This window comes from Rhincodon typus, chromosome 40 (genome assembly GCF_021869965.1).
Source record: "Rhincodon typus isolate 14 chromosome 40, sRhiTyp1.1, whole genome shotgun sequence".
NCBI classification, from domain to species: Eukaryota; Metazoa; Chordata; class Chondrichthyes; order Orectolobiformes; family Rhincodontidae; genus Rhincodon; species Rhincodon typus.
This window is the reverse complement of record NC_063371.1, coordinates 4,657,546-4,657,837: the sequence shown is the minus strand read 5'-3', so window position 1 is coordinate 4,657,837 and position 292 is coordinate 4,657,546. Positions and strand designations below refer to the sequence as shown.

Sequence of the window (292 nt, the reverse complement as noted above, 5' to 3'; positions counted from 1 at the left end):
ATCACTGCCCAACTTTCCAACTGTTCTGCATTATATTTTGACAACCTTCCTTACCAGCTATGACTCCACCAATTTTCGTGTCATCTGCAATTATCACTCAGACAACTTAGACTTTCATCCAAATAATTTGCCTATATATGACAAGCCAACAGAGGTCCCAACACTCATCCTTGTGGAACACCGCTGGTCACAGATCTCCATCCCGAAAGCACCCCTCCACAAATACATGAATCCGATGTGTGTACAACCTCATCATGGATCCCATGTAACTTTAAGTGCAAAGGAATTCTGC

The 292-nt window shown here is 42.8% G+C and overlaps 1 protein-coding gene across 1 annotated transcript in view; it reads left to right on the top strand.

Annotated features, from left to right (window-relative positions):
* The window catches only part of LOC109919668 (deleted in malignant brain tumors 1 protein-like), a 56,738-nt gene that overhangs the window by 53,261 nt on the left and 3,185 nt on the right, over window positions 1-292 (top strand). The gene's annotated exons all lie outside the window — the stretch shown is intronic.